Source organism: Apodemus sylvaticus, chromosome 5 (assembly GCF_947179515.1).
Source record: "Apodemus sylvaticus chromosome 5, mApoSyl1.1, whole genome shotgun sequence".
Taxonomy (NCBI): Eukaryota; Metazoa; Chordata; class Mammalia; order Rodentia; family Muridae; genus Apodemus; species Apodemus sylvaticus.
The window spans coordinates 133,092,551-133,109,970 of record NC_067476.1 but is presented as its reverse complement, the minus strand read 5'-3'; positions in this window follow the sequence as shown (position 1 = coordinate 133,109,970).

Genomic DNA, 17,420 nt, shown 5'->3' with positions numbered 1-17,420 from the left:
AGGAGTAGGTCCAGAGTAGTTAAGCCACTAATGTGAACAGTTTGAATGTTTCAACTTGGATAAAGGACCTGCATCTCTAATTCTAGTCCAAAGTGCTCACACACAAGTATTACCAAAGTGGAATATAAGGTTCACAGGTGTCCTGGTTTAGTTCCTTGGCATGCAGTATCTGAGGGTAGTACATAGAGCAAAATAAATAAGCATAAGAAGGTTAAGTAATAATTGGCCTGAACTTCTCTGCACAACACATCCAGTTCTGGAGCTTTAAATCAGCCAAGATATTATCTTCAACCAATATCCTCTCTTAGTCTCTATTTATGGATATTAGCTGTGCCAAACAGTGCCAAGTGTCACCTGCCCCCCAGGAGTCATTTAAGCCTTAAAAATCAATACCACTACAGTGAATTTTAACCTCCAAACTGTGGTTGTCACAATGATGTACAACTTTTAAAGCCTCTGGAGCACAGCTTCTTTTTGAGGACTCTGAGAAAACAAGAAATATCACTTTACCCTGAAATGCAAAAATGTCACTGTAGTTCTTTTTATTTCAAACTGTCACATAAAGGATTACTTAGAGCCTTTTCTACCATCTAAATCCTCACAAGCTGACACTCTATCGTCTAGAAGGACCTCATCATTGTTCTGCATAATCCCAGAGAAAAGTCCAGTGAGTTTTAATCATGATATGACTTTTCTAACACAGATCACAAATTTTTATACAGTCCATCTCAAATTATATGATCATGTTTGTCACATAAGTACACCATGGTTTCAATGAGAAACATTTTGTTCTCATGAAGGTTATCAGTCCATTGCTAATGGAATTTGGAACAAACACTAAAACCTAGTAGAACCTTCAGATTTGTGTTGATGCCCCTTCTCATCAACTCCTCATTACCTTAATACATATTTACATGTTTCTTTTAGCATTCCTTTGTATTTAGTCTGTTCTGGGGCCCATTTATTTGAACTTAGAGTGGCTTTTTTTCCACACATTTCTAGTTATCCATTGGACCTCATGAAGGATACTGTTGGGTATACAAAAGAAGACAATATGTTTCCTTCTCTCAGAGACCACCAGCAGTCCTACATTCAGCCAAGAGCAGTAATACCCCTTAAGTATATCTCTGATACAAGATTGACTGTTGACGAAACACAATTTTTAAATTAGATATAGTTATTATTTACATTTCAACTGTCCCCTTTCCTGGTTTCTCCCAAAAACCTTCTAACCCATTCCCTCTCCCCCTGCTCAAAAATCCACCCACTCCAACTTCCCTGTCCTAGCATTCTCCTAAACTGGGGTATCTAGCCTTCTCAGCACCAAGGGCCTCTCCTCCCTTTGATGTCCAACAAGGCCATCAACTGCTTCATATTAATCTGGAGCCATGGGTCTCTCCATGTGTACTCTTTGGTTGTTGGTTTAGTCCCTGGGAGCTCTGGGGATACTGGGTGGTTCATATTGCTGTTCCTACCATGGCATTGCACCCCCTTCAGCTTCTTGGGTCCATTCTCTAGCTCCTCCATTGGGGAACCTGTGTTCGGTTCAATTGTTAGCTGAGAGTGTTCACCAATGTATTTGTCAGGCACTGACAGAGTGACAGGTGACAGGTATGTCATGCTCCTGTCAGCAAGGACAATTCTTGTGTAGGCAAAGAACAGGCAATATCAGCTTTATTGTGATCATTGTTTCAAAACACAAGATCCATCTAGAAGATAGAATTTGCCAGGTATTTTCTCATTTTTTATTGTTTCTCACTCTCTTATTTCATTTCTCCGATGTTCATCAGCAATTTTAGTTGCAATAAACATTCTGTTTATGAATATCAACCTACCTATTATGTAGGTTGGCTCTTAATTGTCTAGTTTTCCCAGGACCAAGGCCTCTCCTCCCTTTGATGTCCAACAGGCCATGCTCTGCTGCATATGCATCTGGAAACATTGGTCTCTCTATATGTACTCTTTGGTTGGTTAGTAGTTTAGTCCCTGGAAGCTCTGGATGATTAATATTGTTGTTTAAGTTAACATTTACTAATCTAAATGCCTTGAACTACCATATATTCACTCTATCCTCTTTCCAACAAACAAGTACTCAATAGATATTCATGTAACAGACCTTCAATGCTTCCTTTTAGGGAATCCAATCCTGAAATTTATATTCTTACAATAGGCACTTAATGAAACTGTAACAAGTATACACAGTATAATACTGATAATTATATATGTATAAATATCTGTAAGATTTAAGATAACTTTTCTTTTTTCTCTTGCCATCTTTCTATGATGACTTGACACCTAGAGCCAAAAAGGCAGTATTATCTGTTTCCATTGATTGTAATGCAGTAGAAACATTTCCTGACATAGTTGTTAAGAAGAGTGAACATAGTTGAATTGTCAGTTTAGGATTTTGTGTTATCAAAGAAATTCACATTTCCAAACTGCAGTCTTACTTGGGAGGGCCCTTCTATTGTGAGTAGCATTATTTGTGTCACGGTTCTGTTTATGATATTTCTTTAGAACAATTCCAGATTCATTTCCATAACATGCTTTGGTTAGAGTTTAGTGTCGCACATACTGTTTTCTATAATACACTCTAAATTTCTTTGCCGTTTTGTTATGTGGTTTTTTTTTTTGTTTTGTTTTGTTTTGTTTTGTTTTGTTTTTTTAGTTTGTTATCTGCCTGGACTCAATCGCAATTTCTGTTGCATAAAGACAAATGGAGTGAAATTTGTGCATTGGGTTTGCCTTGTTTGTTATCTAGTGTATTAAAACCCTGGGTATAAGTATTGAAAAAAAAAGTAGTCCAGTTTTACTTTCCTTCAAATAATGAAGGATATCACTACAGCTTCTTTTCATAATACATGAGAAAATTTTGAATAACCATGGTCTCTGATCTCCAAAATGTTACAGCTATTGTCACTTGTCTGAGGGTCACTTTATGCATGAAAACTTCACCTTTTCATTTCTTTTTTATTTTATTTTCTATATTCTTTGTTTACATTCCTAATGATTTTCATTTTCCCTGTTCCCACCTCTCCATAAGTACCATAAGCCCTCGTCCATACGCCCGGTTTCCAATCAGCCAGAGCTTTCAGGTGTGTCATTAAGCTGCTCATGTATGCTCTCTCCAGTTTCTTTTTGGGGCATTCAGTGCTATGAGTTTTCCTCTTAGCACTGCTTTCATTGTGCCCCATAGATTTGGGTATGCTGTGCCTTCCTTTTCACTAAATTCTAAACAGTCTTTGATTCCTTTCTTTATTTCTTCTTTGACCAAGTTATCATTGAATAGAGTATTGTTCAGCCTCCATGTGTATGTGGGCTTTCTGTTTTTTGTTTGTTTGTTTGTTTGTTTGTTTTTGTTTTTTTGTTTGTTTGGTTTGTTTTTGGTTTTGGGTTTTTTTTTTTTTTTTTTTTTTTTTTTTTTGCTATTGAAGACCACTCTTAATTCATAGTGATCTGATAGGAGGCATGGGATTAGTTCGATCTTCTTATACTTGTTGAGATCTGTCAGGTCAGATGCTTCCATGGCTGAGTTGGCTGTTTTGTCACTGGATCCAAGCTGGTGGTGAGCTCGGACCAGGGCTCCCTGAAGGTCAGACTCTTCCCTGCAGGATGTGTGCCCACACAGCTGTAGTTTTGCCCAGCATCCACACAAAGAAGGAACCGAGGCAGGCTGTGATCCAAGTGATCCCAGACTCCGGTGTCCCCTGCACACACAGTGCAGCTGGCTACTTGGTCACAGTAGCCAAGATGGTGGGGAACTTAGACCACCGGGCTCCCTTTAACCACAGGATTCCCTGCAGGTCAGATGTTAGCCCGTAGGATATGTGCCCAGGCAGCTCTAGAGCTGCCCACCTCCCTCATGTGGAAGAAACCCAGGCAGGCTGTGTCCTGAGCAATCCTTCAATCTGGTGTCCTCTGCGTACCTGGCTGCTTTGTCACTGGACCCAAGATGGTGGCAACCTCTGACCAGGGCCAATATCCTGTATTTTAATATGTTTGGTATTCAGCATCTTGTTTCAGTGATACCAATACCAAAGACCTCAGAAGAATGGTGGCAAATAATAAATATGCTAAAGAATTAGTACTATCTCATATTAATATTTCCTTTACCAAGCACATAATATTATAAGAAAACTTGTCCTCAATTAAGTTTAGAGTAGAAAACAAATTGACCCACATTATTTGGCAGGAAATTCTGGCTCATTTCTCAATACATGCGTTCTTGTGTACTAACATCTTATTAGACAGACTTCCACTGTTCATCAAGCATTCTGGTTTTTTAACACATTTTAGAATACAACATGAAGAATAGGGACTCGGCTGGCAGCAGCTACAGCTACTGCAGCAGCGTCTCATCCAGAGGAAGGGCAATCAGCAGTGGAACCAAGGTGACAGGGTCCAGGCAGGCCCTGTGCCCACTACCACTGACTATCGCTGGCCAGCCAGGCTGCAAGTAGCAACAGATTTACAGCGCCTTTCACCACACAGAAGCCACATCGAAAATCTGCCTCTCACCAGTCAGTTATGAGAGACTAGCCTCGATCTTGGTTCCTGGACGCCAGAGAGATCAGACAACCTGAGGTATGCAAACATAACCCCAGGCCAACATTGTGGGGGGTCTAAGCCTGATGGGCGGCATTGGCCTGCACCTAGGCCCTGGGCTGGTGGGGGGAGGCGATCAGTGTGCCAACCTGGCCAGGAAGTTGTTTGCCCGGCACTGCATGTGCACAGCCATTATGTCTACGGGATGCAAGACAGTGCTAGCAGGCAAAGTCAACTAACAGTCATAGCCTGAGTCTAACATAGCGTGGGTCTAAGTCCAACAGGCCCTGGACTGCACCCAGGACCTGGGCTGCTTGGTGGGCCATCTCTGTGCAACCCAGCCAGGAGGGTGTTAGCCCAGCAGACTCTCCCAGCACTTTCTTGGAGCACCTGCATGCCACCATCCTGTCCACCTGACAGAACCGGGTAACACTAATTGCCCGAGGGGCACTTTTCTCTGACCTTGGCCTGCCAGGCTTTTGCCAAGGCTCCAGGTCTGAGCAGCTGGGCTAGCCTTGTGTGCACTAACCCTGTTGGGCGATCAGCTGCCCAGCAGAGTAATCATCACTCAGAAAAGGTCCTGCTGCATATACAATCAGCACTCCCTGAAAGAGCAAACGGGCACCACCTGGTTCACAGAGTCAATCTGGGGCAAGGCACACTAGGACTCCAAGGGTACCCAAGAGGAGGACAGCACATCAGCAATCTCTGACAGGGGAAACCCAGCCACCCAGTGTTGCAGAAATAGCCCTAGAACCACACAGGAGGCTCAAACACAAGCCAGAGACAAGACAAACTAACGCCAGAGAATAAGACAGCAAAGGGCAAATGCAGGAACAATGCTAACAAAAAATCTAGGCAATATGGCAGCATCTTAACGAAACTCTGCAACATCAGCAAGTCCTGGTTATGCCAACACACCAGAAAAACAAGATATGGATTTAAAATCACTGTTCATGATGCTGCTAGAAGAACACAAAAAGGACATAAATGAATCTCTTAAAAAAATACAGGGTAACATGAATAAGCTAGAAACCCATATAATGAAACACAAAAGTCACTTAAAGAAATTCAGGAGAATAGGGCTCAAGAGATAGAAGCCAATAAAGAAGAAACAGAAAAAAAAGTTAAAGAAATGCAGGAGAACTTGAGTCAACAGGCAGAAGTCATGAAAGAGGAAGCACAAAAATCTCTTAAAGAATTAAAGGAAAACACAAACAAACAAATGAAGGAACTGAGCAAAACCATCCAGGATCTAAAAACAGAAGTAGAAACAACTAAGAAATCACAAAGTGAGACAACTTTGGAGATAGAAAACCTTGAGAAGAAATCAGGGGCCATATATTCAAATATCAACAACAGAATACAAGAGATAGAAGAAAGAATCTCAGATGCCAAAGATACCACAGAAACCATTGACTCAACAGTCAAAGAAAATGCAAAATGCAAAAAGCGTGTATCCCAGAACACCCAGGAAATCCAGGACACAATGAGAAGACCAAACCTAAGGATTATTGGTATAGAAGAGAGTGAAGATTTACAACTGAAAGGACCAGCAAATATCTTCAACAAAATTATTGAAGAAAACTTCCCTAACCTAAAGAGAGAGATGCCCATGAATATACAAGAAGCTACAGAACTCCAAACAGACTGGACCTGAGCAGAAATACCCCAGTCACATAATAATCAAAACCCCAAATGCACTAAACAAAGAAAGAATATTAAAGGCAGTAAGAGAAAAAGGCCAAGTAACATATAAAAGAAGACCTATCAAAATCAACTAGACTTCTCACCAGAGACCATGAAAACTAGAAGATCCTTGGCAGATTTCATTCAGACTCTAAGGGAACACAAATGTCAGCCAAGACTACTATACCCAGCAAAACTTTCAATCACCATCAATGGAGAAACCAAGATATTCTATGACAAAACCAAATTTACACAATATCTTTCCACAAACCCAGCTCTGCAAAGAATAATAGGAGGAAAACTCCAATACAAGGAGGGAAACTACACCCTGGAAAAATCAAGACAGTTACCTTCCTTCGTCAAACCCCAAAGAAGTTAACCACTCAAATAAAAAAATAACATCAAAAATGATGGGAAGTAATAATCACTATTCCTTAATATCTCTTAACATCAATGGACTCAGTCCCCCAATAAAAAGACTTAGACTAAAGGACTGGATAAGGAAACAGGACACTACATTTTGCTACATACAGGAAACACACATCAGTTTCAAAGGCAAAAACTACCTTAGAGAAAAAGGCTGGAAGACAATTTTAAAAGCCAATGGTCTTGGGAAACGAGGCAGAGTAGCCGTTCTAATATCAGATAAAATTGACTTTCAACCTAAAGTCATCAAAAGAGACTCAGATGGACACTTGCTGCTGGTCAAAGGAAAAATCCACCAAGAAGAACTTTCAATTCTGAACATCTATGCTCCAAATGCAAGGGCACCCTCATTCATAAAAGAAACTTTACAAAAGCTCAAAGCACACATTGCACCTAAAACAAAAATTGTGGATGACTTCAACACTTCACTCTCCTCAATGGACCGATCAGGAAAACTGAAACTTAACAGGGACACTAAAACTAATTGAAGCTTTGGACCAATTGGATTTGACTGATATTTATAGAACATTTCACCCTAAAGCAAAAGAATATACCTTTTTCTCAGCACCTCATGGTACCTTCTCCAAAATCGACCATATAATTGGTCACAAGACAGACCTCAACAAATATAAGAAAATCAAACTAATCACATGCCACCTATCAGATCACTAAGGAGTAAGAGTGGTTTTCAATAGCAACAAAAACAACAGAAAGCCCACATGCACATAGAGGCTGAACAATACTCTACTCAATGATACCTTGGCCAAAGAAGAAATAAAGAAAGAATGTTTTAGAATTTAATGAAAATGAAGACACAACATACCCATATCTTTGGAACACAAAGAAAGCAGTGCTAAGAGAAAAAGTCATAGCCCTGAGTGTCTTCAAAAAAGAAATTGGAAAGAGGATACACTAGCATCTTAAGAACACACCTGAAAGCCCTGGAACAAAAAGAAGCGGATTCACCCCCGGATTCACCCGGGAGGAGTAGAAGACAGGAAATCATCAAACTCAGGGCTGAAATCAATCAAGGGGAAACAAAGAGAACCATACAAAAAAATCAACGAATCCAGGAGCTTGTTCTTTGAGAAAATCAACAAGATAGATAAACCCTTAGTCAGACTGACCAAAGAGCACAGAAAAAGTATCCAAATTAACAGAATTAGAAATGAAAAAGGGGGATAAAACAACAGAAACTGAGGAAGTTCAAAAAATCATCAGATCCTACTACAAAAGCCTATACTCAACACAACTGGAGAATCTGGAGGAAATGGACAATTTCTTAGACAGATACCAAATACCAAAATAATTCAGGGCGTAATAGATCATCTAAACAGTCCCATAACACCTAAAGAAATAGAAGGGGTCATAGAAAGTGTGGGGGGCCAGAAAAGGGGAAATCATTTGAAATGTAAATTAAAAATATATCGAATAAACAAAGAACAAAAACATGAAGATCCTTCCAATTTATTTCAGGAATTTTCTACTGTACAGTTCAAAACTCTTCTCTATTTCTTTAACACACTACTTAGAAAAAGAACCAGATGGTCATTATGATCATTACAATGCCCCTACTTCTAAATATCCATATTCTACTTAGTTTCTTTATAGCTTTTAATAATTCATCAAGACAAATCTGTGTAAGAAGGTAATGGCTCACTCTTCACTTTATTTTCCTATTTTAGGTACTGAGGTAAAAATTTCATAGTGCATCTGATTGTGTCATAAATTAAACTACATAGAGTTTTCCACAAAAAACATGTAGATATTGTTAACTCAGTATCTTTAAATATAAAATGGATACACAAGTTGTTCTTTCCATAGAGGAATTTCTCTACACTCTGTAATAAAAAGTGCTTTTACAGGGCATTCTGAATTTACTCCTGCTGGCTCTGGGCATCCACAGATACACAAAATCCTTTAAATTTATGTATTCAGATCTTGGATATGGAAAAAAAATTCTCAAATTCAGTGTTTTAGGAAATGATTCCTGCTCTCTCTTCCATTCTTTTTCCCTCTCTGTCCCGTCTCCTCATTTCTCTTCCCTCTCTTTCCATGTGCACACGGCCAGGCTCTACGCTCCCACTGTCTGTCTGTGACTCTGTCTCTGTCTCTCTCTCTGCCTTTCTCTGTCTCTACTATCCCCTCAAATCCCCTCACCATGTCCTAAGTAATCTCTATTCAATACTAACAACAAAAGTTATGATTCCTTAAATGATAGCTATTGCTCCAGTTACTCATTTTCTATTAGATAATGTTAGTTACTATTGCTGTGATGATGTTTCAAGAGAAAACATAAAACAGCAAGTAGTAGACATTGATTTAAATATTGGTATCACAACACTTCACTAAAGGAATGTTGACCAAGAACAGGAATTTGGCATAAACCTGGAGGCAACAGTTAATGCAGAGACGATGAAATAGTACAGCCTCTGGAATGCTCTTGATGTCTTTCTTATCCTACCTTTTTATAGAACTGATGAATACCAGTCCACATATCAACATCCAGAATAGGTTGCTAACTCTCTCATCTATCCTAAGTCAGAATAAGCCCTACAGATTTGCATACAGCCCAATCTTATTGATGTACTTTCTTTTTTATTATTATTATTTTTATTTATTTTTTATTTACAATGCAAATGATTTCCCCTTGCAAATGATTTCCCCTTTTCTGGGTCCCCACACCCCGCAAGTCCCATAAGCCCTCTTCCGTCCCCCTATTCTTCCATCTACCCCTTCCCACTTCCCTGTTCTGGAATTCCCCTATACTCTTGCACTGAGTCTTTCCAGAACCAGGGCCCCACTCCTCCATTCTTTTTGGACATCATTTAATTTGTGGATTATGTCCTGGGTATTCAAAGTTTCTAGGCTAATATCCACTTATCAGTGAGTGCATACCATGATTGATCTTTTGAGACTGGGTTACCTCACTTAGTATGATGTTCTCCAGCTCCATCCATTTGTCTAAGAATTTAATGAATTCATTGTTTCTAATGGCTGAATAGTACTCCATTGTGTAAATATATCACATTTTTTGTATCCATTCCTCCGTTGAAGGACATCTAAGTTCTTTGCAGCTTCTGGCTACTACAAATAGGGCTGCTTTGAACATAGTGGAGCATGTGTCCTTATTCCATGCTGAAGAATCCTCTGGATATATGCCCAGTAGTGGTATAACAGGGTCCTCAGGAAGCCCAGTTTTCTGAGGAACTGCCAGACTGATTTCCAAAGTGGTTGCACCATCTTGTAATCCTACCAGCAGTGGAGGAGTGTTCCTCTTTCTCCACATCCTTGCCAATACCTGCTGTCTCCTGAGTTTTTGATCTTAGCCATTCTGACTGGTGTGAGGTGAAATCCAGGGTTGTTTTGATTTGCATTTCCCTAATGATTAATAATGTTGAACATTTCTTAAGGTGTTTCTCAGCTCTCCAAAGTTCTTCATGTGAAAATTGTTTGTTTAGCTCCGTACCCCACTTTTTAATGGGGTTATTTGGATCTCTGGGTTCTACTTTCTTGAGTTCTTTGTATATATTAGATATTAGCCCTCTGTCGGATTTAGGGTTGGTGAAGATTCTTTCCCAGTCTGTTGGTTGACGTTTTGTCCTTTTGACGGTTAGACTCCTGAAAACCAAACAACCCTATTAAAAAAAAATGGGGTACAGAGTTAAACAAAGAATTCTCACCTGAAGAACTTCGGATGGCGGAGAAGCATCTTAAAAAATGCTCAACTTCATTAGTCATTAGGGAAATGCAAATCAAAACAACCCTGAGATTTGACCTTACACCAGTCAGAATGACTAAGATTAAAAATTCAGGAGATAGCAGGTGTTGGCAAGGATGTGGAAAAAGAGGAACACTCCTCCACTGCTGGTGGGGTTGCAAATTGGTACAACCACTCTGGAAATCAGTCTGGCGGTTCCTCTGAAAACTGGGCACCTCACTTCCAGAAGATCCTGCTATACCACTCCTGGGCATATACCCAGAGGATTCCCCACCATGTAATAAGGATACATGCTCTACTATGTTCATAGCAGCCCTATTTATAATTGCCAGATGCTGGAAAGAACTCAGGTATCCCTGAACACAAAAGTGGATGCAAAAAATGTGGTATATCTACACAATGGAATACTATTCAGCCATTAGAAACAATGAATTCATGAAATTCTTAGGCAAATGGATGGAGCTAGAGAACATCATACTAAGTGAGGTAACCCAGACTCAAAAGGTGAATCATGGTACGCACTCACTAATAAGTGGATATTAACCTAGAAAACTGGAATACCCAAAGCATAATCCATACATCAAATGAGGTACAAGAAGAATGGAGGAGTGGCCCCTTGTTCTGAAAAGACTCAGTTAAGCAGTATAGAGCAAAATCAGAACAGGGAAGTGGGAAGGGTTGGGTGGGAAAACAGAGGGAGGGAAGGGGACTGATGGGACTTTTGGGGAGTGGGGGGTCCCGAAAAGGGGAAATCATTTGAAATGTAAATAAATATATCAATAAATTTAAAAAAAGGTGAGCAGATACAGTGATAGGTGAACATGTCAAATAATTTAATAAAAGGGTATAGTAATGCACATAAAATATGATGGTGATTTGCATTATATTTGGATGATACAATATAGGTGTGTTGCTTATAATATTCATACAGTACAAAATGGGCTACAGAAGGATTAGTTACTTCAGGAATAAATGCATTAATTTTGTTTTGAGATGGTGATGCAAATATCTGATCTACTGGATTTTGGAATATTGTTGCCATTAAGGAAAAATAAACAGTGAAAAATAAATTTGACCATTTGGGTCATGATTACTTATCAAAAAAAAAAAAAAAAAAAAACATCATCCACCATGATCAAGTAAGCTTTATCCCAGGGATGCAGGGTTGGTTCAATATACGGAAATCATCAATGCAATCCACTACATAAAAAAACTCAAAAAAAAAAAAAACACATGGTCATTTCATTGGATGCTGAAAAAGCAATTGACAAAATTCAGCATCCTTTCATGCTTAAAGTCTTGGAAAGAACAGGAATTCAAGGCCCATACCTAAACATCGTTAAAGCAATATACAGCAAACCGGTAGCCAGCATCAAACTAAATTGAGAGAAACTTGAAGCAATTCCACTAAAATCAGGGACTAGACAAGGCTGCCCCCTTTCTCCTTATCTTTTCAATATTGTACTTGAGGTACTAGCTCAGGCAATTAGACAACATAAGGAGGTCAAAGGGATAAAAATTGGAAAGGAAGAAGTCAAACTATCATTATTTGCAGATGACATGATAGTCTACCTAAGTGACCCAAAAAACTCCACTAGAGAACTCCTACAGCTGATAAACAACTTCAGCAAAGTAGCAGGTTATAAAATCAACTCAAGCAAATCAGTGGCCTTCCTATACTCAAAGGATAAGCAGGCTGAGAAAGAAATTAGGGAAATGACTCCCTTCACAATAGCCACAAACAGTATAAAGTACCTTGGGGTGACTTTTACCAAACATGTGAAAGATCTGTATGACAAGAACTTCAAGACTCTGAAGAAGGAAATGGAAAAAGACCTCAAAAAATGGGAAAACCTCGCATGCTCATGGATCGGCAGGATCAATATAGTTAAAATGGCCATTTTGCCAAAAGCAATATACAGATTCAATGCAATACCCATCAAAATCCCAAGTCAATTCTTCACAGAGTTAGAAAGAGCAATTATCAAATTCATCTGGAATAACAAAAAATCCAGGATAGCTAAAACTATTCTCAGCAACAAAAGAAATTCTGGGGGAATCAGTATCCCTGACCTCAAGCAATGTTGATGTACTTTCTAAATGTAGGTTAGCCCTTCCCTAGTGAGTTTAGTCTATCTCAGGTTAAAATTAAGTGAACCAGCACACATGAAAATGTGGATTTTCACACATAGTCATTCTATCTTAACTTTAATATACAGGCTTAGCTATGTTAATTATCACGTGGCATCATTACAACACTTACACATAAGGAAATTTACTGTAGTTACATGCAGGATCCCTAGAGCAATGCTTTGTAAACACGATTTTTTATTTGCATTTTTATTTTATTTTATTTTAAAGATACAACCTTTATTGAATAAGACATGACCATGGCATGCTTCACAGAGAAAGTAGTTTTATCAGACATGTCGAGCCTCTATTTTCACTAATCATGAGATATACATATAGAAAAGTTATAGACATCTTTGTAAGGAAGAATCTCAAGAATTTTATTGTACCAATCACCATATTTTTATTAATGAAGATATTTTCTCCCTTATATATTTTTAAATCTTTTTATTATTATTAGATATATTCTTTATTTACATTTCAAATTTTGTCCACTTTCCTGATCCCCCCCTCCACAGAAAATCTCATAAGCCATCTCCCCTTCCTTAATTGATTGGTATTTGCCTTTTTAAACAGTATTAATACTTATTGACTTTTTGTTTCATCACATTCAATTCTGTTTTTTCTCTTACTTCACGTCATGAATTTTTGTTAGACCCATTCTTTTACATTCAATTTCTTTGATATTCAAACAATTAATAGATTCTTCCTGTCAACTTTTCCCACACCAGTCTCCCATTTAGGCAACTATCTACAGGCTGAATCAGATTATTTCCATCCCTGTGTCTTAAATGTTAGATCTGAGGGTTACCTACTGTCACATCTGAATTTCTGTCTTCACGATTTACATTTCTTATGTTTTTTTAAAATCTTTGCTTGGGATATTTCTCACAGATAAAATATGGTCTTTTTTCAAGTTGTATCTCTTTGTCACAACAAATGTCAAGTTAGTGATGACCTATTATCTTTGCTTTGAATCTATTTATGTGCTAGTCATGGGCTAACATAGAAGGTCATGGCTGTATACCCTCTTCTTACGGTAACATTATATCCTTAAAAAATATCTTTGGTGAGCCTTATCAAAGGATAAGCAGGCTGAGAAAAAAATTAGGGAAATGACCCCCTTCACAATAGCCACAAACAGTATAAAGTATCTTGGGGTGACTCTTACCAAACATGTGAAAGATCTGTATGACAAGAACTTCAAGACTCTGAAGAAGGAAATGGAAGAAGACCTCAAAAAATGGGAAAACCTCCCATGCTCATGGATCGGTAGAATCAATATAGTTAAAATGGCCATTTTGCCAAAAGCAATATACAGATCCAATGCAATACCCATCAAAATCCCAACTCAATTCTTCACAGAGTTAGAAAGAGCAATTATCAAATTCATCTGGAACAACAAAAAAACCCAGGATAGCTAAAACTATTCTCAGCAACAAAAGAAAATCTGGAGGAATCAGTATCCCTGACCTCAAGCAATACTACAGAGCAATAGTGTTAAAAACTGCATGGTATTGGTACAGTGACAGACAGGAGGATCAATGGAACAGGATTGAAGATCCAGAAATGAACCCACACACCTATGGCCACTTGATCCTCGACAAAGAGGCTGAAAACATCCAATGGAAAAAAGATAGCCTTTTCAACAAATGGTGCTGGTTCAACTGGAGTTCAGCATGCAGAAGAATGCGAATTGATCCATCCTTGTCTCCTTGTACTAAGCTCAAATCCAAATGGATCAAGGACCTCCACATAAAGCCAGACACTCTGAAGCTAATAGAAAAGAAACTGGGGAAGACCCTTGAGGACATCGGTACAGGGAGAAAGTTTCTGAACAGAACACCAATAGCGTATGCTCTAAAAGCAAGAATTGACAAATGGGACCTCATAAAATTACAAAGTTTCTGTAAGGCAAAGGACACCATCAAGAGGACAAATCGGCAACCAACAAATTGGGAAAAGATCTTCACCAATCCTACATCAGATAGAGGGCTAATATCCAATATATATAAAGAACTCAAGAAGTTCGACTCCAGAAAACCAAACAACCCTATTAAAAAATGGGGTACAGAGTTAAACAAAGAATTCTCACCTGAAGAACTTCGGATGGAGGAGAAGCATCTTAAAAAATGCTCAACTTCATTAGTCATTAGGGAAATGCAAATCAAAACAACCCTAAGATTTCATCTTACACCAGTCAGAATGGCTAAGATTAAAAATTCAGGAGACAGCAGGTGTGGGAGAGGGTGTGGAGAAAGAGGAACACTCCTCCACTGCTGGTGGGGTTGCAAATTGGTACAACCACTCTGGAAATCAGTCTGGCGATTCCTCTGAAAACTGGGCACCTCACTTCCAGAAGATCCTGCTATACCACTCCTGGGCATATACCCAGAAGACTCCCCACCATGTAATAAGGATACATGTTCTACTATGTTCATAGCAGCCCTATTTATAATTGCCAGATGCTGGAAAGAACCCAGGTATCCCTCAAAGAAGAGTGGATGCAAAAAATGTGGTATATCTACACAATGGAGTACTATTCAGCCATTAGAAACAATAAATTCATGAAATTCTTAGGCAAATGGATGGAGCTAGAGAATATCATACTAAGTGAGGTAACCCAGACTCAAAAGGTGAATCATGGTATGCACTCACTAATAAGTGGATATTTACCTAGAAAACTAGAATACCCAAAACATAATCCACACATCAAATGAGGTACAAGAAGAAAGGAGGAGTGGCCCCTGGTTCTGGAAAGACTCAGTGAAACAGTATTCAGCAAAACCAGAACGGGGAAGTGGGAAGGGGTGGATGGGAGGACAGGGGAAGAGAAGCGGGCTTATGGGACTTTCGGGGAGTGGGGGGGCTAGAAAAGGGGAAATCATTTGAAATGTAAATAAATTATATCGAATAAAAAAAAAGAGAGAGAGAGTTAATCTATGATAGAAAATAACACAGTGTTCCCCTTTCAGTACTCATGATCACCAATCCCTTTAGTCAATATTTCCCAGTATTCTTCCAAAGCCTATAACCTCAGGGCTAAGATATGTAGGACAGATAATTGCGTTTTCCTCATCAGGTGAAAGTCAGAAGAGATTTTACCTGAAACAATATGTACTTAAATATTTACCAGTACACATTTAATATTTGAAATCTCAAATCTCTCAATACAGTAATTTTTCTCTTGACCTATGGCATTAATACTATTTTAGTACTAATTTTGAAAGTGAGATAAAGCTCTGGATCTTCATTTTCCAGACATACAGTCCAATAATTGTCTTTGATTTGTGTGTTTTGCTAATTATTTACTGGAGTTAGTGATGCTCTGTGGGGAGGAGAAAAATCTTTATATGTACATCTACACAATGGAGTACTATTCAGCCATTAGAAACAATGAATTCATGAAATTCTTAGGCAAATGGATGGAGCTAGAGAACATCATACTAAGTGAGGTAACCCAGATCTCTGTTATTTTGAGATGAATCATTGGGAATATTTCCCTCAGCTTCCTTTGAGAAAGTAAGCCATACAGCTTGATTTCTAAGTTTGGGCTGTCTCCTTTCTTAGACATGCCCATATTACACATGAATGTTTGAACAAATATTCATAAGTCATAAGTCATGAAAGTAGAACAATCCTTTCAATGTTGTCTATTGAAGACAAATATTCATAAGTCATAAGTCATGAAAGTAGAACAATCCTTTCAATGTTGTCTATTGAAGATATGGGTAAGAGTTTTGATCTGTGGGATAATAAATGCACAGATTCAGTAAAAAAGAACTTAATGGTTCATCCTGGAAGCTCTTTGGAACAAAAGAGCTGTCACTGAATTATGAACAGTGGAAGTCTAGGATTGGTGAAGACTTGCCCTCTGAGTAGTTTCCCATGTTCCAGTACAGAGCATGAGGTTTCTTTGGAGCAATTGTTACTTACTAGAACATTCCTTCATTAGACATTACATATGGTATTGTTGACTTATTAACTAAAGTACATGTATCCTTTCATACTTTAGTATTAAATGTCTTTTTCCTTTTCAGTATAGACCTCAAAACTAATTGTGACAAGTGATAAACATGTTATTAGATGAGTGATATTGTTTATGAAAATTTCTACCAAATACATCAATTCATTACATCTGAAATCAATTTCATTGAAGTTCTTAATACTTAGAACAACTGCAGCCGTATTATTTGTCAGAATATAATTGCAGTGGCCTCTAAACCATTTCTTATTATTGGCATTTTCTGTTCGACATTCAATGAGTCAGGCTTCTACTGTTCATAATTTGCTAATGGTTCTTATTTTTCAAACAGCTTCCAGGATGAACCATTAAGGCGTTCTTCATGAATCTGTGGATTTTCTAATCTCACAGATTAAAGCTCTTACCCATATCTTCCAAAACCAAAATTGAGAAGATAGTTCTACCATTGTGACTCATGAATATCAGTCCAAACATTCTCTTTTCATTGTCCAGACTTCTTCCTGGGTCTAACCCTCGTGGCTCTGAAATGATACAGAGGTAATAGGACCTGGAATGTAGATATACTTGTGACTCACATAATTTTGTATCTGTTTCTCAAATTATTGTCTACAATTGATAGGTAGGGAAGCTCATAACAGAAAAGTAGTGCAACTCTATCTACATGATCTTTATAGAGAAAGTGTTTTAAATGTTTCTAACTTTGTTGTCATTTAATTACAATTAGGAATTACTTGGTGTACTTTGTCTTAATAATCCTTACTTTGTCTTAATAATCCTTTCTCTGGACAGATATTCAGTCAATAGATTACCAAGAAAATGTTCTTGACTCTTGTTGAGGGAACATTTGTGGGCATATCTCATGAAAATATCCACTGGGTAGCCACAGGTTTCTGATTTTAAGGCAGGAATGTACAGAAAAAAATT